This window comes from Nannospalax galili, unplaced genomic scaffold (assembly GCF_000622305.1).
Source record: "Nannospalax galili isolate Female #2095 unplaced genomic scaffold, S.galili_v1.0 scaffold1353, whole genome shotgun sequence".
Lineage (NCBI taxonomy): Eukaryota > Metazoa > Chordata > Mammalia > Rodentia > Spalacidae > Nannospalax > Nannospalax galili.
In genome coordinates this window covers 234575-255813 of record NW_008333501.1, presented here as the reverse complement: position 1 = coordinate 255813, position 21239 = coordinate 234575, and the positions used below count along the sequence as shown (strand labels likewise).

The 21239-nt window shown below is 47.5% G+C and overlaps 1 protein-coding gene across 1 annotated transcript in view; it reads left to right on the top strand.

Annotated features, from left to right (window-relative positions):
- Positions 1 to 21239, top strand: part of Znf423 (zinc finger protein 423) — a 250663-nt gene that overhangs the window by 42838 nt on the left and 186586 nt on the right. The window contains exon 2 of the mRNA XM_008828300.1: positions 2074 to 2274. The gene's annotated coding sequence lies outside the window, so the exon portion shown is untranslated. The remainder of the gene's footprint in view (positions 1 to 2073; positions 2275 to 21239) is intronic.

Here is a 21239-nt window from a genome sequence, read left to right as displayed (position 1 = left end):
TATATATATATATAAAGAGAGCGATAATAAACTAAGAATTTTAGAGACCAGTGCTTGCCTGTGTAACCATGTTGTGTGATTATAATATTGAAGGCTCTGAATGACATTTCTCATTTCTTTACCTTCTATTTCTTCATGCTGCCACAGATCAGATTCCCTGAGATAAATATGTTGCCCTGCTTTTAATGGGATTTCTGTATTGCCAGGAGTTGGTTTGTTCGGGTAATAGAAGAACCTAAAAATTGTACGTCCCTTAATTGGTAAGAAGAGAGATGTTTTGATGGGCCACAAATGGAAGCATTGATTTTCACCGCCTCTGCCGAGTGTCCTGCACTCCTCTCTGCCATGGAAGGCGGCAGCTGGTTCTCTGATGAGCTGATTTGTGTTCCCTGGCTCTTATGTTGGGGGTTTGGAAGTATCTGTTCTGTGCAAGCAGGAGAAATAAAGCCCTTATAACAGTATCTGTTTCTAAATTGAAATATTTATGGGATTGTGCTTTCCACCTCGAATTGAATGTGTTCTTAGCTTCATGCCTTTCTCTTATGCTTTGGGGACTGGCCCTCGGGAGTTTAAAGGTTGTGTGCTGAGCCTTTTTCTATAATTTGCAGTTATGTGAATATAGATATACACATGCATGCACTTTTGCATATGCATATATATTTGCATATATATATTTATGCATGCTGGAGATCTCTTTATTTGATTTAAATCAGTGCTGCCTGTTTTTTGACTGGTGGGTATGAGTTCCAGGACAAGCCTGGACAAAAGTAGACACTTTGTTTTTCCAATCCAATTCAAGGGTCCCTCTGTTTTAAAGGACACGTTTAAGCCACTGACATTAATGAGGATTGCTAACACATTATGTGTTGTTTATGTACCATGTTATTTTTTCTTTCTGCATGTTGATTTACAAGTTCTGTTAATCTCAAAGATTGAGACTGTGTTCCGTTTCCACAGATGTGTAGGGCCTTGAGCTAGACAGAAGTCAGATTATGGACATTGCTGGGATGTTGCCCCCTGGCTAGATATGTGGTGCCTTACTTGTGAAATGGGACTCACAGAGCTGTCCCTCTCTGCGAGGTTCTGTGTGTGAGGCCACACAACCTCTTGAGCTCCCTCTTAGCTCTAGGATATGTGAGACCGTGAAATGAGGCTGTGTACGTAGAATCATGGCTTTGGGAAGCACAGAACACTGCTCAAATGCAGGGCTTCATTTGATCATGTGAAGTGTAGTCACAAGCCACTTTCCTCCATTCTTTAGTAGCTCACTCACTGCACAGGGCCAGGTTCAGAGTTGTTAACTTTAGAGAGACTGCTACAGTTATTCAAGCCTGGTGTTTACTGTTTAAGTGACTCTCTGGTCACTGGGGAGTGACTTGACATGCCCATGTTTTGTTGTTGTTTTGTTGTTTTGAGACAGGGTCTAGTTCTATGGGCCAGGCTGGCCTTGAACTGGAAATCTGCCTACCTCAGCTTCTCCAGGGTTGGGATTTCAGTGTACCACTATATCTGGCTCCATTCAAGCTTTGGATTTGACCATCCTGGGTCCTTCAAATACATGCCCTTTCTTTATTCTAGTGACAAGACACCTTTATAAAGACCTGAGCCAACATTATTGTATTGGAAGACATGGTGTGTGGAGGGCCAATATAGCTAAGATGTTCCAGCTCCAAACTGCAGGGCTCTGGGGAACACTGCAAGTTGAGGTGTGTCAGGAGCAACTGTGGGGGCTTTGGAGAGGTGTGTCATAGAATTAGGATTTTAGGAGACAAATGCTAAGGTGTTCTCATTTCTCGGATGGGTCACAACCCCTGGCAGCTGTGCATAGAGGGAAGATGACAGGAAGTCCCCCTAGAAGATTTGCACCATGAATTAAAGAATCTAGTTGAGAATTACTGCACCACATGCTACAACTCCCCCCCCCCATATATTAATATACCGAGAGGTGTCAAGAATAATGGACCCCAGGAGGTAGAGTAATTAAATGTATCTTAATAAATGCTGGGCGATTCTTTTAAACCCCTTTCCCAAGACCCTGTCAGCTGACATGGACTGTATTCTTCCTGTTGGCAGGGGGCCTAGAAGGAGAGCCAGAGTGCGATCGGAAAACCAGCCGTGCGCTGGAAGACAGGAACAGCGTGACAAGTCAAGAGGAGAGAAATGAGGACGATGAAGACGTGGAAGATGAGTCAATTTACACCTGCGATCACTGTCAGCAGGACTTCGAGTCTCTGGCGGACCTGACAGGCCACCGCGCCCACCGCTGTCCTGGAGGTAATGCTAAATAGCGCCGGGATTCTGACAGGTGGTTACACGGATAATTGGACATAGCAACAGCTTGAAGCCTCAAGTGAGATTAAAGAATTAATAATGTAATTTTACAGTTAATGTCATTTTATTGTGGTGTCTTGGGTACCCTGTATCCTCCTTTTAAATAAAATTAAAAATAAAAGCCACAGCTTCCTGGCAGGCAGGAATTAGGTTGAGGTGCCCTGTCCCTGTCTCACCTAACATCCTTCACAGTACATGGACCATAATAAGTGGGTGAGTCTGCACCCCAGATTTCTGGAAAGCCTTTTGAAACCTAGTAATTATGAGGTTGTTAGTGCAAAGTCAAGCAGCTTAAGTGTGCAAAGCTGGGCAAAGCCGTGAGCTGAGAAGCAGGGTTTGGGATAGGATGGGGGAGTTTCAAAGGCCAAGGACAATCTGTGCAGAGGCGATCCAGGTCCACTCTGGACTTGGCTTCCTATCCCCAAGTAGGAAGAGTACAGAGATGACTGCAGCCCTGGTCTGCAAGTACTCAGTGCTTTGGAGCTGGTGTGCTGGGGCATGGTATCACCAAGAACTGCTTAAGCTTTCATGAGCACCTCCCCCGTTTGCATCTGGTGAATGGGGAACTGGGGACAGGTGAATTCCTTGGGACCTGGAGGCCATACTACAGAGGCTCATTCATTTCTGGGTTCTGAGGTTTACAGAGGGAACCCATGATAGTTGTGTTCCTTTTACAACTATCCTGAGATATACTTCCTTTCATTATGGTTATCAGTGAAACCCTTTGGATCCTAGTTGTGGGGAAGGGGCCTGTAAACCTCAGGCCAGTTTTAAGAAGCCTAAAAGTGACCTGTCGTTCATTTGGGAGACAGTATCCTGGTAGGAAGCAGAATATTTGAGTTTGAAACTCAAAACTCCTGCTTACCCTGTTCCTCAAGTCATCTTGAAAATTTGAAGCCAAGGATTTGGGAAATTGCTATGAGTTGCCCTGTGGTGACATTAGTTCCTGCATAGCCCTGGACAGAGCAAGTCTTGTTCTCAGCATCTGTAGGCAGCACATAGGAAAAAAAAGGACCTTTGAGGACTCTAAGGTTTTGAACTTTTTTGGTGCCCAGGAACCCAAACCCCAATCATTTAGAATTTGTGATTGAATTCTAAGCTTGGAATAGGAAGGATCTTATAGGGTTAGCTTTTCCAGGTTCCTCATTTCTCAAAGTAAATACTAAGGCAAAAAGAGGGAAAGCCAACTGCTTTATCAAGGTCATATTTCGTGACTTAATCAGGACTTGGACCACAGGACTTTATTGTACTTGAGGAAATGATAGATATGGATTGTTTCTCAAGTTAGTCAGTGACTGGGGTAGAATCTTAACTACACGAGACTGAGATATTTCCACTAACTTTAAAGGTCATCACCTGATTTAATTAGGGATATTCTCCTCCTTTTTCTCAATGGAGGGCAGCAAGGCCCCTAGGAATGCCTGGGTCTCTGCCTAGCAGCAGCCTCCTGTCTCAGCAGGTCCTGGGGCAGGACCATCTCTCACATTACCTTCTTCCAGCTCTCAGTAGCAAGTTGAGTCTGATGCCTGTTCACCACACTTTTAACAATGTTAGTGTGTTTCTAGGTTGAGAAGAAACCATGAGACTTGGGGCCATGGACTGGGCCCAGGGTCTCTGTCAGAAATAAGAGTGGACAGCCAAGTGCTTCAGCTGGGCAACTTTTCTTCTAACTGGCAGGCCTCCAGTGTGCTAAACTCTGCAGCAGCCTGTTTCCAGGGTCCCTAGCCACTTGTATCAATGCTGGTGGTAGGTCTGCCTCCTTACTAACAGGACCCCACTAACAACCTCCATCGGGATGGTGCAGCCAGGAGCACCTCCAAACCCTGGAGCATTGGAAGGGAGTAGAGTATGAGAAGCGACCTTGACTAATAGCATCCCGTAGACGTTCATTATTGCCTGGCGAAGGTGTGATAGTCTGAGACATGTAGAATTCCCCCAGGACTCCATTGATAGGGTCACTGAGATGGGCCACTGGGAATTGTGTGGGTATTGCCTCAAATCCTTCCCTGTCTAGGGTGTGCTACACCCTCCCTGGTTTACCAGCTGCATTGCGAGCTGTTGTGTGTAGGCCAGGGTATTCCTTTCACTCTGAGTTGCCCTGGCTGGTTCAAGCTATTTTTTTCTTACCAGTAAGTACTATTCTATACATTGGGCTTCAGTGTAAGGTATTATGGGGAACTTGACTTTTGCCTTTGTATTGAAGTTGATGTAAAAGTAAAGTATCTCAGCTTCCCTGGTGGGGCTCACCATTGGTCAACAGATAGAGATCACCAGCCCTGCTTTCTGTTGGATACTGTACAGGAGTTGATGCAGGTGCATCCACTCTGGCAGAAAGCCAGAGAGGCCTGTGTGTGTGTGAGGCCTGTGCTGAAAGAGGCCTGTGCTTAGTGAAGCCTGTGGTGAGTGGGGGAGGCACTCAGTTGAGGTTCCTGCCAACCAGGTCATCATATGTTCAATCTTATATCTGAAAACAAGAAAAGCGCAGTGTCTACTCTATGCTCCCACCTAGGACTCAGCACAGAACACACCTGAGTTTTACTAAAGTTGTGGAATTTACCCCTACCAACAGCCATCCTACTAAGCAGTGGGATCCAATGTGGTGTCCTCTGATCTAATCTAGCTCTGACATCACCTGTTTGGAGAAAGCCTTGGTATCCTAGGTTGAGGGCTCAGTCCTGGGATTGTTGTGTTCTCCCAGTTGGAATTGTAAGCTTAGGCTCTGACTTATGCTTTTGACCATCGGACTATACATCGGGGTCTTATACCCCTGCATTGGGCTTGAACAGTTTGCTAAAGTGGCTCAGGGAGCGCAAGGAAACACTTACATCTACCAACTTACTGTAAAATCTGTTACGGAGCATGTAGATTCAGAGATGTAGGACGAAGTGTAGGGAAGAGGCATGGAGCTTCCTGCCCTCTGCATGCTACCCTTCTAACTGCCTACACCTGCTTCTCACCAAATCTCCCTTTTGGGAGGTTTACTGGATAAGCAGGATTGGTTAAAGTGGGGGAATTTAGCCACTAAATGGTGGCTAGCCCCTTAGCCATCCCTGGAGGCTGGGGACCAAAAATGCATTTCCTGGTATCAGAGGCTTTCCCTGCTGTTGAGAACCTGGGGCCCAAGAGGAGCAGCGCCTGTACTTCCTGACATCCGCTTCTTTCAGAATAGAAACCTTATCCCCTGCTGAGGCCAGCACTGCTGGAGGAGGAAGGGAGCCCACCCACGAAGCTGGCTTGGTGGGTAGAGGGCTGTGATGGGATGTCTTCATGGGAAATGATTTCTTCAAAATATTTTTTATGTGTATACAGGTATATGTATGACACATGTGTGCACTTATGTGTGAGGGACAGTTATTCCTCAGGAGCTGCCCAGCTTTTTTTTTTTTTTTTTTTTTTAAATTTTGGACAGCTCTCCCTGGAACCTGGGCCTCACTGATTAGGTTAGGCTGGATGACTGGCCTGTGAGTTCCAGGGATCCACCTGTCTCTGCCTTCTCAGTTCTGGGATTACAAGCATGTGCCACTATGCCCAGCTCTTCATGAGGGTACTGAAGATTGAACTCAGGTCCTCATATTTTTGTGACAAGCACTTCAGCTACTGAGCCATTCCCCCAGCCCCGGGGATTGCTCTTCAGTATAGTCTATTTAAAATTGTTTAAGCGGAAGGACCTGTGGTTTTTCTTTGCTATGACCTGAGAAACACAACTTAAATGAGGAAGGATTTATTTTGGCTCACAGTTTCAGAGATTTCAGTGTTTGGTCAGCCGTCTCTTTTGTTTCTGGACCCTGATGAGGTAGACCCTCGTGGAGAAAGGGTGTGGCAGAGCAAAGTAGCTCACCTCATGGTGGGAGGGCATGAGGGAAGGAGAGAGAGAGAAAGAGAGGGAGAGAGAATATGAATAATGAACGTACTGGGGATGGTATACTTCCAAGGCATATCCCCACTGGTTTACATCCCCCAGCTAGGTTCCATCACCTCCCAGTAATGCTATCATAAGATGAATCCATCAAGGGATTAATCCATTGATTAGATCAGAGTCTTCATCGTCACTTCCAAAAGCCCATCAGCTGGCAATCCAGCCTCCAACAATGGAGACTTCAGGGGACATCTCTGATTCAAACCATAGTAGGATCTCTGAACTCTTTTCTGAAGCAGTTAGGGGTGATTGGTTTGATCAGCATCTGAGGAAGGAACTGCAGGGTTTGGGGACAGTCCCAAGTGGAGGATACTCACTATGGAAGGGGAGCTTTGTGCCCAAAGGTGGCAACGGGATTCCTAAGTAGGACCCCCACACACCTGGCACCTAGGCCTCTTCTGAGGAGCTCTCATTTCCCGTCAGTCTCAGAAGGTATCTTGGCAGGAGTGGTCAGTCACTCATATATTATTAAAGCATGGTCTTGAAGAACTCAGACAATCCCATCAAATTCTGCCCCATCCCTACCCCACATTACCAACCCATTTTTATGATGTGAAGGGAAGCAAGGTAAAGTCCTGTGTTCTTTGTTTGTTCTCATGCCTTCTTTTCTTGCTTCTCTTCAGCCCCTGCCCACAGGATAATAGACACTTCCATGCTTGGAGTTGCGAGCATGCACCAAGACCCAAAAGTACCCTTCGTTTGATGCTTAACACTTTCTGGGTAGATTCTCATGTTGCTGTGCGGTCTTCTTTTGGGGAGTTTGGGAGAGGGGCTCTTACTTTCAAATAGTGGTGCTCAAAGGGGAGGAAGCTGGGGTGGCTGGGACTGTGTCCACATCCTATGAACATGATGAAACTGTAGTGCTGACCTGCTGGCTTGCTGTGCCTGTGGAGACATGACTTGTGGGCACCATGTCAGGAGAAGCCAGTGGATTTGGTGACTGTGTGAATTGCTGCTCACAGAAAACTCTCACTAATTCAGGTTCCATTGTCTCGAATGTTGGAATAGGGAGTGGACTGAAATTTGTGCACACACAATTTGTGATAGTGCTGGCTATACAGATGTGAGTGCTAGAAATGGTTGCAGTGGGGAGCTGAGGGACTTCAGTGACTTCAGAACGTGTCTCTGGGCACTGCCTGGGGCTCCATAGAAGCAGGTGCATTTGGCCAGGGGCAGATTCCGATGTTTATGTTCCATTGAAGATGGTCACTGTGGACCTTTAGTATAAATTCAGATGGAATCTTTTATTTCCTGGCACCGGTGCCACCTTTTGAGGCTAGTCTGTGATTTCGACTCTCTGTTGCTTTGGCCTAATTGAATGAGGCTGACTGCCTGAGGATGTGGGTGCTCTCTCCGTGCCTTTGTAATGTTTTCAGACCTGACTTTCCCAGTGATACTTCTGATTGTGCCCAAAGCTGACTGTCAACCTGTATTGCAACGAACCTGGTTTCCAGGTTGAACAACTGATGACTTTTGGAGGCCTTGGCCTTTTTGTTAAAGGGACAGCGGACATGTCCGGGTTTTCATTACAGGGAGGGAGAGGCACGTGAAGCCTCTATAGAAAGACCATAGGGCTGCGGACACCTGATCCGTGGACTAGACACAGCCTGTAGGTGTGGTGTGGAGCTGAGCCTGATTTCTTCACCTCGGCCGCCATTTCCTCATCTCTGACTTTGTTCTGGCTCAGGGCTGGCTGTAGAGGGGCAGTACTGAGGCCCATGAGGTCCTTGCTGCCGTCTGAATGATCTGGTGCTTAGAGTGAATATGTAAGCAGATATTTCCCCCGTATGCTATGGTGCTGGCCTGCCACTCTGTACATATTTAGCCCTTACTATGTGCAGGGCACTGTGGAACTGCCTGGAGCCTGGCCCCTGCAGCCCTCCCTGATTGCACTCTGTAGTCCCCACACCCTGGGTCCACACCCCTGTCAGTTTCTACAGTGATTCACTAATGTTTTTGTGTTTTTGTTTTGTCTTTCTGAGACAGGGCTTTCTTGTAGCCCCAGCTATCCCGGAACTCACTATGTGGACCAGGCTGGCTTCGAACTCACAAAGATCCGCCTGCTTCTGCCTCCTCAATGCTGGGATTAAAGGCGTGCGCTACCACGCCTGGCCTCTAATGGCTTTTTAACCACTTCCTGTCTCTGTCCCTCATTATACCTGAGGATAAGAACCATGTTGGTTATGCTCTGTTATGTTCTAGCCCAGTGCCTGGTGAATACTGGTGCTTAATACATGCTCATTGAATGAATGAGTAATCTCCTTTAGTCTTCACCACAATCTAGCAAGAGGTAGTGATTTTTCATCATTCTTTGCTATTTTACACATTGGGCAACTAAGCGTCAGAGTTAAGGAATCCCACTCAGAGTTACAACCTGAGAGAAAAGGTGACATGAAGTCTGAACAGCTTGTTGCAAGAACACAGGCTGGGGACTTCTAGGAGTTCCAAACCAAACTCCAAGCACAGCTTCTCTGAAGGCCCAACTAAAAACGCCACACAAGAGCCGACTTTGTTTAAGTAGAAGCAGCAAAATGTGTGTTGTCCTGGGTTATTGTTGTGGCCTCTCTTCCGTTGCCCCTTTCTGAGGACTGAGAACCGTTCCCAGTCCTTCTGAAAGGCCAGCAGTCCTCTTCTGGTGAAGGTGAGGTGCTGTCACAGCAAAAGGCAAGTGGAAAGTTAATTATACCCTGGTTTGTTCAGCTGCGGCCAGAGTGACCTGTGGGCCCCAATTACAGGTCTGGGGCTGCATGAAGGCTGGCACCTCTGTCTGCCTCGCTCCTGTTGCTGCTGGCCAGGGCTTGCCTTTGTGTGCTGGCTCACGCCTCTTTTCTTGCTCTAACAGCATTGGGGGCCCTCCCTGCCTTATTGGCTTGGGGCACCCCTCATCCTGGCTCCATGTGGGCGATGTAGAGCAGGGCTGGAGCCAGGCGCTGGGCACTGTGCTGCCAAATACACAGGTACAGAGCGTGTCTTCCTTCTAACAGTGAGCAGTCAATACCAAGCAATGCAGAAGGCCTGGGGGCTTGAGCACAATTAATCTCACACATTAGGAGCTTTCCTGTGTGCAGATAGTGTCTAGTTAGAAAACAGCAAGAAATGGTCCCCATGGTGTTAGCCACAAAATGTATAGAAGCCAGGAACGCAAACCGAGTGAAAAGACATCTGTATCTAGTTGGGGCAGACACATGCCACCGACTACTGGAGGGAACTAAAGGGAGAGAAAGAAATAAAAGAGGCCTTAGGCCTGGGGGAAGCGCTCATTTCTCCTAAGTTAACCTAACTTTAAGGAGTTGAGAGTGCAGTGGGGTTTGTCCAGCCATCAACAAATTAAGGTTCCTGAAAAGTGGGTGTGAAGGTTCAGGGAAAGGAGTGTGGCGGGGAGTGGGGGGCAGGAAGGGACGGTGTCCAGATAAACTTGTGCTGGAGCCAGTGGATTCTGAGTGGCTGGGGACAGACCAAGGGGGTAGAGATGAGCCCAGAACAGGCCCAGACACAGCTGGAAACCTAGGGCGCAGGGACACATGGATCACTAAGGAACTGTAATCAGGATTAAGAGAGTGGCTGTCCTGTTTAAAGAGAAGTTGGATCCCTCCCTTATTCCTGAGCTCAAAAGAAATCCAGACTGGATTAGAAATCTAAACAGAAAAAGAAAACTTAAAAATGCTTAAAGGAAACATAGGAGAGATTTAAAAAAAATGAATTTAATAGGCTCAGAGTGAGGAAGGCCTCTCTAAATATTACCCCAAACCTGGAAGCCGTAAAACAGGTGATGGAAACATCTAACTACATAAAAACAAAAAAGTACTGCATTGCGACCACCATAATAAATCAAACAAGACACATACCCCAAGCAAAAGATATTTTTCTTAGTGTGTAAGAAGCTCTGATAAACATTAAGAAAATAGCCAATAAATCAGCAGGAGAACAGGACAGAGCCTGGGCTAAGACACAGCCAAGCTACTCGAGATGCCTGCCCTGCCCAAGGCCAGTATGTTCTCTGATTGGTTGGTGCTACACTGGTGGTTAGATATTTTGAATATCTCCCACGTGCAAAGGATAGAAATGGAACCAGAAAAGGAAATACTAGTGGGATCTTAAACATTTAAAAAGATTCAGAGCCCCATTTATAATAAGAAAACTATAAATTTAAGCCATAGGGAAATACCATTTTTAACATACCAGATTGACAAAGATCAAGACACTTGGCAGCCCGTCATCTTGCTTGTGATAGATACCTTTGATGTCCAGGTTTGGATCTTCTTCTTGTTGTTGTTGTCAAGATAGTCTTTGCCTGTGGCTAGAGCACACAGTAGGTACTCCATAAATCCTTGCTGATCTTGTCACAGGGAGGCAAAGAGGTGCCCACATCAAGGTGAATGAAGAAACACCTTGGTGAAAGTGTTTTGGGTTCTGGGTAGCCACAGCAAATGATAGGTCTTCAATTATCATGTGTCCCAGAAGAGAAGTTTAGAGATGGAGAAGATGGGCCATCTTCATCTCATAAGTGTTATTTAGCATGTACTATGAATGGGGGCCCTTCTTGATGCAGAGCCTGTAATAGAAGAAGGCGTGTATTCAAAGAACTCTTTGACTTGTAAGTTGAGTTGCCTTAGATAGCTTTTAAGCAGCCTCCTCTAGTGGCTAAGTCTCCAGGAAGACACTGACTGTGTGTATAGGCCTGCTAGTAGGTTGCTATTTGGGAAGGAAGTGGAAGAGCTTGCAAGGTCAGGTCCTCTTCTGGTGAAGGTGAGGTGCTGACCTGGTCAGCCTGGCTGATGGGGGTGTACATACCTTCCCCAAATGCCTGTCCTCTGCCTTCAGCTTCACATTAGCAGGTGTGAGGAGGCCAGCAGGCTGCCGTGGCCTGAAGGTCTGAGCTGGTCCAGGCAGCATGCGGGGTTCCTGGTGCCATGTGTGTGATGGGGCTTGTACTTTAGGCTGGATGTTTTACTCAGCCTCTGTGAATAGATGTGCCTCTTGACCCAGTTGCACAGAGCAAACTGTGCTGTCTGGGTGTTGACTGGTGTGCCTCCTCACAATTGCCTAACAGATCAGCACTGTAGATGGCATGGTGGCACTGGGCCATAGGAGAGTCTGTATCCATACGTAGGTCTCGATCCCGAGGACTTTCTTAAGGAAAGGGAAGTTTTTATTTCTTTCCTGCATGGACAGTGTGCTACCTTGTTGATTTTTTTTGTTGTTGTTTTGTTTTTTTTCCCATCACTGAGCTTGCTTTGGTGGTCCAGGGTGGAATCAGGTGCAGTGCTTGACTTGGTGTGTATCTTGTGCAAACACCCTCAATGAGCAGAGACTGAGACAGCTCTGGGGAGTGGGGTAGGCCAGGTTGCTTCTCACAGGCAGGCTTTTGCTTGCTGTCATCATCTTCCTAAACTTCTGTTGACTTCTTGTTGTTGGACCCAGGATGCACATGAAGTGGGACGTTGAGGCCTGAGTTCAGCCTGACCTTGTGCATTACGGTTCAGGAGTTTCTATAATGCAAGTAGTGATGCCACACCCACTGTGCATGCATGTGGGTGTGTTCATGTGTGTTTGTGTGGTCATCTTTTCCTGTCCAGAGAGCATAACTGAGCTGAAAGATGAAGTCGCAACAAGTTGTTTGGTTGCCTGGCACATAGAGACCCTAGGTTAATGTAATTTCTTTTGACTGAAATTAAAAAAAAAAAATCATTTATTTATTTATTTTTTATGTATATGAGTGTATTGCCTGCATGTATGTGAATGCACCCGTGTCGTGCAATGCCGTGGAGGTCAGAAGAAGACTTCGGATTCCCCTGGAACTGGAGTTAAGGATGGTTCGTAGCCCCCGTGTGGGTGCTGGGAATCGAACCTGGGTCCTCTGCAAGAGCAGTTGGTGCTGAGCCATCTCTCCAGCCCCCCTGAATTGTTGTGTATTTCACACACAACGTCTTAATCATCTCTATACCCCCACACCCCTCCATAACACCCCCACCAGATTTCATGCATTCTGTCATTTATATTAAGGCTTATTGAGTCAAGTTAGTAAATCCACATGTCCTTCAGTGCACGTTCTAGTCAGCCAATAGCAAGCCTAGAGTCCCTCCCTTAAAGATCAGCTCTTCTTCACCCAGTAGTAACCAGCTGCCAATAGTTCTTTAGCTAAGATTGGGGCCTGCTGCCCATTTTCCCAGTTCTATGCTGGGTTTTTTGTCTGCTTGAGTTTGCATGGGTCCTGTGCCTGCTGACACCATTGCTGTAAGTTCATATGAGCAAGGTTCCAGGAACCTGTAAGACTCTTTCCATATGGTCATGCGCCTCCTCCCCTGTCTCCTCTTCCACAGTGATCCCTGGGCTCTGAATGGGTGCAGTTTAATAGAGGAGTCCTGTTCAAGAACCCTCACTCTGCAGACACTCACATTTGTGTCCTTTTGTGTTCTCTGCCCTCTTGCATGAGGGAGCACTGTTGATGAGAGTCGAGAGATGCATTAGTGTTCTCTCTACCCTTTGTTCCACTCTGCTCTGTGAGCCTCAGGTGTAGAGGTTCCATTGAAGATGTGTCACTTAGGGTTGGGCATCTCACAGATACTTATTCTCTGTGTGTGACAGTTGTGGAACTCTGTAACAATCTCCATCTGTTGCAAAAGAAGCTTCTTTGATGAGTGGTGACTGGCATACTTGTCTGTAAATATAAGGATCCATATTTAGCATGTTATAAGAAATTACATTTGTCTAGGGATGTGGCAGCCTTAGGGTTTTCTCTAAGATCTGTGACCTCTCCAATCATGTGTATTTGATTATGTTTATAGTACCACACATGAGTTCCCACCCATTGAGTGGGCTTTAAGTGCAGTCAGGTAGCTGTCGATTACCCCTAAGATAAAAGTGCCACTGCTGCCCCAGTGTAGTTTGCTGTGCCGGTCATTGTTGTGGTTATTAGGCCTTAAAGCTGGGGTTGGACCATTGATCGATGGTCCCTTAGGAGCTTGCATAGTGTCCTCTAGAACTATGAGAGCAAGGCTTCAGAGCGGTGCCTTCCAGGTCAGTCTCAGCACCATTGCTCCAAGTCCTGTGCCCAAAGTATAGCCTACCTTCAATAATAAGGTCTTACCTTCAAGTTCTGGGAGGCAATCAAGGGTTGTGGCAATCGCCCATGTAATTTTATGAGTCTCTTGAACTGTCTCAGTCAACAACTCAAAGGGAGGCTTCTCCTGTCTGGCACCTTTTCTTGTTATACAGCCTTCATCTACACACATGGACACATGTAGAGGTATTGTGTGTATAATTTTTCAGTGGGCTTTTGAACTAACACTTTTCCCTCTGTTTTTTGTACTTTAAAAAAATTATTATTTTTATTTTATGTGTGTGAGTATATTGCCTGCATCCGTGTTGTGCAACGCTGGTGGAGGACAGAAGAGGGTGTTGGATCCCCTGAAACTGTAGTTATGGATGGTTGTTAGCTACTGTGTGGGTGCTGGGAATCGAATCCCGGTCCTCTGTAAGAACAGCCAGTGCTCTTAACCAATGAGCCATCACTTTTGAACTTCTGAGACTTGATTCTGTTCAAGGCCTGCAGGGGTGATTGGGGGTGAAGAAGAGCAATCAAAACAGCAAACTCAGGCTGCACAAGCAGAAGCTCAAAGGACGTAGTATGCCTCCTTACCCTTGTGCTGTTGGAAGACAGGGAGGACTTAAAATCATGGCTTTGGAGATTACTTGGTGGCCAGTGCTAGAAAACCAAGTCCAGTATTGCTTATATCAAGCAGGGCAATTGAGTTGATCGTGTAGGATTAGATTCAGAGGTTGCTGAATCCTGGGACTGTGGTGAAGGCTGCTGGAGCCCGTCTCCCTTCATCTCCCGTCATTGATGAGTGGATTAGACTTTTGACTAAGACCAGATCAGAGTTCCCCAGTGGAAGTTGGGGTGCTATTAGTACAAATAAGAGTGCTGGCAGGCGGCAGCAGCTCAAAGAGGGAAGGAACTTGGATCTTTGAATCTAGAGCAACATTGAAGGTCCCAGAGTGGGCGATGTGCACTCAGGGATAGGTAAAGGTGTGTGGCCGGGGCTGTAGCTCAGTGATTCAGTGCTTGCCCAACAAGCTCCGGGTTTGGTCCCCTACACTGCAGCTCAGTGGAAACCTGCTGCTCTGATCATGGTGCAAAGCTGAATAAGCTTCCAGCTTTTCTGTGGCTTCTGGATGGCACACTGACGGAGCGGCTGCCTGGAGGAAGCCATGTCAAAGCTGTGTAGCAGATGCATGGACAAGTAGGGATCCTGACCTTGATTTTTTTAAGGGACAGAATGGGGGCCAAATTCTAGAAGCCACATGGACCTCCATGCTGTAGGAGAAGTTTCTTCCTGGTTGGTGACAGTCTTTGCAAGCCCAGGACAAAGCATCAGAAGTGGCGGGGGTAGAGGGTGGGGAGGCCTAGAGGCCCAGGGATGGGTACTGATTGATTTCTTTTTTCAGATTCCTTCAAATTCTGATTGGCATCCCTGAAATGACACCCTAACACAACAAAATAAAGGACATCCCCAAACAAAATGAGAAACCAACCAAATTTATTTCCCTCCTGCTGGTGTGTGCAGTTCAAGGCAAGCAGCCAGCAGGGGTTCGTGCTCAGTGCGATTCCACCTTGCCTGGGCTCTGAGGCCTCTGCCTGTGGACAAGTCTCCATGTAGCTCCTGTTGAGAGAATAGACAAGACGGAGGAGCCAGGGTTCAGGACAAAACACAAGGCCTTCTGAAATGTAGCTCTGGCACTGACCTGAATAAAATGGGAGTTTTGATTGAGGCTTCTGGCAGTGTCCCCACTTTAGGTTTGGGCAAGGGAAATACATAAGGATTATAAAATGTGTCCTTTTGTGTTAAACAGTCACAGTGTGGAGTTGACTGGCTAGAGTTGGAAATAACACCATGGCTGGAGGCATTTGGGGAGAGTGAGGCTGGAGAGAGAGAAAGCAGGGCACCGGGAAGCAGAAGGCTGGCTCGAGGGATACCCACTACGGCTCCCCCCCTTCTAAAAACCCTGCATGTGGAAAGTTGGGTCACACCAAGTAGTTGCCTGAATGTGTCAGAACTGGCGAGTGTAAGGAAGTCAGACCTGCCAGGACCCATCTGACTCCTCTGAGGCGTCAGGGTCTGGGTGGTGGTGGGTGGGAGGAAGGAAGCAGGGTACAAGTGAGAAGTTTGGCACCTGCCTGTAGCCTCCCAGCCCCTTCCTAGCCATGGTTCACAGTGGTTTTCAGAGCTGCTCAGACCCTACCCTTCCCTGTACTGCATCTGCCCTTTGGACCTGGTCCGCTTGCCTCTCCCTTCCCCTGGTTCTCCTTAGTGCGCTTTGTTCAAGGACACTTTAGGGCCCTTGTACCACCTCTCCCCTCTACTTGGAGGCCCTTACAGGGCTTCGTGTTGCCTACTCTTCCCTCCTTCACTTTTTGCAAAACTTTCTCGTTTGATTTCCTTCCTGGTAGTTGTTACTGGAAACTGTCTTTTTAATTTTCTTCTGAAAGCTTGTCTGAAGGTTGTCCTGTGGAGATCAACATCCTGCTCTGTCCTCATTTGTGTCTGCCCCGGCCTCAGGGAGGGACTGGCACATAGTAGGTGGCTGGGAAGCATTTGCTGAGTGATGTGTTAGGCGTGGCTTGGGTGGTATAAAGCTGGCCCATTCATTGCTGGGTAGCTGGAGGACCAGGAATTCTTGTGATCTTTGTGGCTGGACATCTCCTCTAGCCTGGAAAGGTTTTTTGCCCCTCAAGCTCCACCAGGCTGTGCCTCCCCATAACCCTTCTGCCCTAGACACTGCCTCACCAGGAAGAAGGGAAATGGAGGGCCGTGGGAAGGCAGAGCACGTGCCACTTCTGCAGGGTACAGGTGCATTCTGCACTTTGTAAGGCCAGTTTTCACTTTATTCTGTACTATGTGCCAGGCCTTAGCTAGGTGTCAGGAACACAGCTGTGACTTAAGGAGATGGCCCTGGTAGGAGAGACAGATAATGGAGTTAAGCAGGTGAATGTAGGATGGCAGCCTGGGATACTCACTGCAAGGACAGATGCCCAGTGACCTCAGCATGTGAGTGAGAGCTGTTCTGAAGAGTGGAAAGGCATGAAGTCTCCTGGACACAGAATTGAGGATCCCAGAATGGCAAGTCTGACGGTGCTTGGAGGCCGTATACAAGCTGAATAAACATCTTGTTTGTTGACCTGTGGTATCACTCTTCCTCCCTTTACCAAACTGCAGAGCCTGTTTGATTGTCCCTGGGGGCACTTCAGGATGGTAGGAGAAGAGAAGGGGTCATTGGTCTAAACAGGCTGATCACCAAGTGTGGGGATGCAACCTTGGTTTGGGCCTGACTGATACCATCTTTCATTCTGCCTCCTCTGTTTGTTTTCCTTTCCTCTTTTGTATCTGGTGTGTGTGTGTGTGTGCGTGTGTGTGTGCGTGCATGTGCATGTTCATATGTGTGAACATGTGCTTGGAACTGTGTGCATACATGTATGCAATGTGGAGGCCAGAGGTTGATGTTGAGTGCCTTCCTCTATCACCTTCCACCATATAGTTGAGACAGGATCTCTCAGTGAACCTGGAGTTCAGTTTATGCTAGCCTGATTGGCCCGCAAGTTCCCAGATTTACTTATTTCCACCACCCAGTGCTAGGGTTACAGATGTGTTCCCAGACCAGCTTTTATGTGACTGCTGGGGATCCAAACTCAGGCCCTCATGCTTGTGTGGCAAGCACTTTACTGACTGAGCTGTCTCCTTAGCTGTCTAACAACTTTTAATCACAATCTCAACAAACACCTTGTGGACATACTGTTTAGAAAAGATTTAAGGGATACCCCCTTGACCAGGGTCCTCACAGAAAGCAGGTGGTGAACTCAGACAGGGACATGAGGAACATTTAATGAGGGGCCTATACACAGATTTGGGAAGAGGGAGATCCACATTTACAGAAGCCAGTGGTTTTCCTCAGGGCAGGCTGAGTGTCCAGTGATTTGGTCTTGCGCTGCTCTGGCCACAGCACTGCACATTTGTCGGACACAAGGTACCGGTCCTTGGCAGGTGGAGTTGTTCACATTATAGCTAGAGCTGCCAAAACTTTGTTTGAGTAAATGGAGTTGTGAATAGGTTATTCTAATTAAGGCCATTACCTGCTTAATTACTAACTACTAGGGGGTTGGCAATGGAAGGCACACTGTGGCTAGCATCACGCTGGACCAATGTGATCCTGTCTCCATGGGGACAGTGACAACAGAGAAGTCAAGTAGAAACTGGAAGATGCTTTATGGAGCCTCATTGTTCATTATGAATTTCTACTGACTGTGGTTTCTAGTTGCAGACCAACCTACTCCAGGGACCCCAGAGGATAAGGCAAGGGAACCTGTGGTCTGAGCACCAAGGTGACACGTCTGCTGCGGGCCAAGATTCAGCTGTCCCTGGCACAGAGTTGGCTATTGAGGTAGAATTAGAAATGCTAGTCTGTTGAGGTCCCCATGCATGGTGCATTCAAGCCAGCATTGTGTCTTTCCACTGTGCTCCTGCAGAGGGCAGCCAGGGTAGAGATGCAACTTTTAGGAGACCACCAACACACCCCAAACCCACAGCGGCTCTGGTGGTGGCCTGTGAGTGGATTGTGACTGTTGGCTTCTCCAAGTCAAATTCCTCCCGTTCTGTTTCTTTTTTTTTAATGGCACTTTTCCCACTGGACGTGACTAGAGCTTCCTTCTCCCTCTCACAGGACTCTGCAGTTTGCACTTGCCCTCTGAGTTAGATGGTGTAGTCCCCAAGGTGCCTGTGACCCACACACTGGTGTCGGTCATTGGCCTCTCTTCACCTCTAAGAGAGCTGTTCAGTCTTCCTTTACTTGAAGTTGAACATTATTTAAACATCAAGTAATACATAAATGTCTCATGTGCAGAATTTTTAAAGGTTACAGATCAGGCCTTGTCCTGTGGACCTTCTGGTTAATTGCTGCCACTGTTTGGGTCTGCTTCTTCACAAGCTAGGAATTTACATAAAACTGAACACGTTCACAGGTCTTAAGATACACTTTAACATCTTTGAAATCAAGGTACATCTTCCAAGTAGAGCCTGTGGCTCAATTTACAATGGTTTTCGTTTTTTTTTAGTGTGCATGAAATAATACAGTGTTCACCATCCGTGGTCTCTTACGTTTCATGAAAGATAGTGTACCTGCATCCGTAGAAATGAGGTAGTATTGATTTTTGATTAAAAAATAAATGATCCCATAATAGATCTGTGGGTCTGCAGCATGCTTTTTTTCACTCAGCACTGTGCCTTAGAGAGTGTCCTGCCTTGCTGTAGAGAGCTCCCTGGCCTTTATTAGCTGTAACATGGTACTGCATAGTGTGATGTACTGTGCACCATGGCTTGTGCAGGTCCCCTGGTACTGGGCATTTAGACCAATTCTAAGTGTTTTCTGTAGGAAGTATTCGTGTGTATGCCTCCCTAGGGGCCCTTTTTCCATGGTTGATGGAAAGGGGCTGTTATTAAGGGCTAGTCGTCATTCTTCTACCCCACTGCTTCTGCCCTGTCCCATCCTTCCCTCCACCACTCACCCTGTTGCATCTCACTTTTGTCCCATCCGTTTTGTCTCGTCCCTCCCTTTGCCACAGTTGTACCCCTGGTACTTAGTTGGTATCATATCCTGTACCAAGATTAGTTTGGGGGATTTGGAGGCTGTAAAGAGGAGTATAAGCCTGCCTCCCCAGTGGCTTCTCATTTAGTTGGGAGAGAGGCTGAAATGAGACCTGGATCTGAGCTGTGCAGCATCCTCAGGTTGTAGTGGGGTGCAGCACAGGTGTCGGTATGGTTGTGAGGAAGACATCCTGCCTTCAGTTTACCCTCATCCTCTCCGGCTGGCAAGCTGCTCAGGAAGGGTAAAAGCAGTGCTGTTTTACTGCCGAAGTCTCTCCTTACCCTTCCTGGGGCATCGTGGGAGCTCTCCTCAGCTGGGTCCCTTAGATCTGGATACCTGTTTGGGTTGTTGTTGCAGTTACATCATGTTTGCCCACCACTGGGAACAGAGCCACCTGTAAGTCCCCGTGGCACCTAGGTGCTCCACATGGAGGTGCTGTGCCTTCTCTCCCCAGATGTAGGAAATACGGGACTCGAAGATATTGGGTCTGGGAATGGATGGCACCTCCCTTGCCAGTGCTGCTGGCACTGCTGCTCTTTGGACAGACAGCCGTCCTGACGTGGCTTCCGGCAGTGCTTCCCAGACTTCTAAGTGATTGCCATTGACTTGGAATCTGATGAAAGTCAAGGTTCTAATTTAGCAGCGCTGGGCTGGCTAAGAGTCTGCATTTCGCAGGAGCTCCCCTGGGATACAGGTGCTATGGGCTTGGACCACACTTCGAGTAGCAAGGACTCCAGGAACTATAAGCGAGGAGACTGTAGGGGTTGGACAGCGGGCAAGGAGAGCTTGGACAGGAATTGGGTTTTCTGGATACATCTGGTGCTTCGCTCCGGATAGGTGCTGCTGTCCTTGGTCTTTGGGCTCACTGCTCCGCAGCAGCCCTGTATAAGTGGGGGGACGTTTGCTGGTTGTTTTTAGCTGACAGATGAATGCTGGAGTACGCATCTTAATGTGAGGCACCGTTCCTTCCTTGGCAGGACGTGCACCACCACTGGCCTTGCCCACTAGATGCCAGTAAAATCTTCATCCATTCTGGCTCTTATAACAAAGTGCCTGGGACTGGGTAATTTTATCAGCAGTAGAAATTTATTGCTCATAGCTCTGGGGGTTGGGAAATCCAAGTTAAAGGTACTAGCAGATTTGGTATCTGATAAAGGCCTTGTAGATGTCATCTTGTGTGTCCTCACATGGTAGAAGGGCAGGAAGGAGTTAGCAAGCTCCAGTGGGCTCCTCTCCCAGTGTCAGCTTTCACCATACGAATTCTAGGGAGAGAAACATGCAGACCATGACAGTGGCACTTGAAAAAATGCCCACAGAGGGCAGTTCTGCACCTGGTTGCAAGCCACTGAGCAAGATGTGACCTTGGGAAGGAACCTTGGTCTGGTCCCCATATCCTATCCCAGTGGTGGACACCACACTCAGTGTGTGGTCAGAGCTTCCAGAAGTTGTGCCGAGTGAAGAAAATGGCCGAAGGACTGGTTGTCTCAACTTTGGGATCCTTTGAGCAGATGCATCCCGGGGAGGAATAGTGTGTGCAGATCCATCTCTGGATCTCCAGCTTTCCGAGCACTCATAGGCTCTGTTTCCCAAAAACAAAACAAATCAAATCAAAACAAAACAAAACAAAACAAACAAAACAAAAAACCAGGTGTGGATTGCAGACCTGATGGCACACACCTTTAATTCCAGCACTTGGGAGGCAGAGGCAGGTGAATCTCTATGAGATTGAGGCCAGCCTGGTCTACATAGCGAGTTCCAGGCACCTGGAGCTACAGAGAGTGACTCTGTCTCAAAAAACAAAACAAAACAAAACAAAAACAAAACAAACAAAAAAACCCCAAAACAGAACAGGAGCTGAGCATGTGGGATTTCTTTTTTTTTTTGTATTTGAGATGGACTCATGTAGCCCAGGCTGGCTTTGAATTCTCTTAAGCCAAGAATGACCTTGAATTCCCGATCTTCCTCCTTCTACCTTCTGAGTAATAGGGTTACAGGAAGGTTCAGCCGTGTGCTGTTTTCTGTGGTGCTGGGGATGGACCCAGGGCTTTGTGCTCAGCAAGCACTGTATCAGCTGAGCCACATCCAGCCTTGCTTTCATGTTTTTCCTCACTAGGTTTCACTCTATCGTGCATGCTGGCCTTGAACTCATGAGAATCCTCCTGCCTCAGTCCCAGCATTTGTGTCTGTCTGTTGTTCAGGGCCGAGCAGCTGGAGGATAAGGTCTGACTTGTTCATGCTTGGCCCAGCACGTAGTTGATGCCTCGCAAACACTTGCTGAAAGAACTACTTCAGTTCACCAGGGGAAGTGCAGTCTAGGAGCTCAACAAGGGCTACTTTTGTCTCTGAAGATCATGAT